Raw genomic sequence first — 214 nt, 5'->3', positions numbered from 1 at the left:
TGTATTAACCCTATCCTTGCCAGAACAAATTTACGCACAAACGTTCCGAATTAACTTTTATTGGCCACTGAATGTAAAGAGAAGAGGATGAATGTAACGTTAATCACCAGGTTTCTCTTTATATCAATGCAATTACATGGGTCTACAATTGTATTATCTTCAAGAAGCCTAGGCCTAATAACGAAATAATAATWAAAAAACTAGAATTAACAAA

Source organism: Salvelinus sp. IW2-2015, linkage group LG11 (assembly GCF_002910315.2).
Source record: "Salvelinus sp. IW2-2015 linkage group LG11, ASM291031v2, whole genome shotgun sequence".
Taxonomy (NCBI): Eukaryota; Metazoa; Chordata; class Actinopteri; order Salmoniformes; family Salmonidae; genus Salvelinus; species Salvelinus sp. IW2-2015.
Note: the sequence above shows the minus strand (reverse complement) of the source record.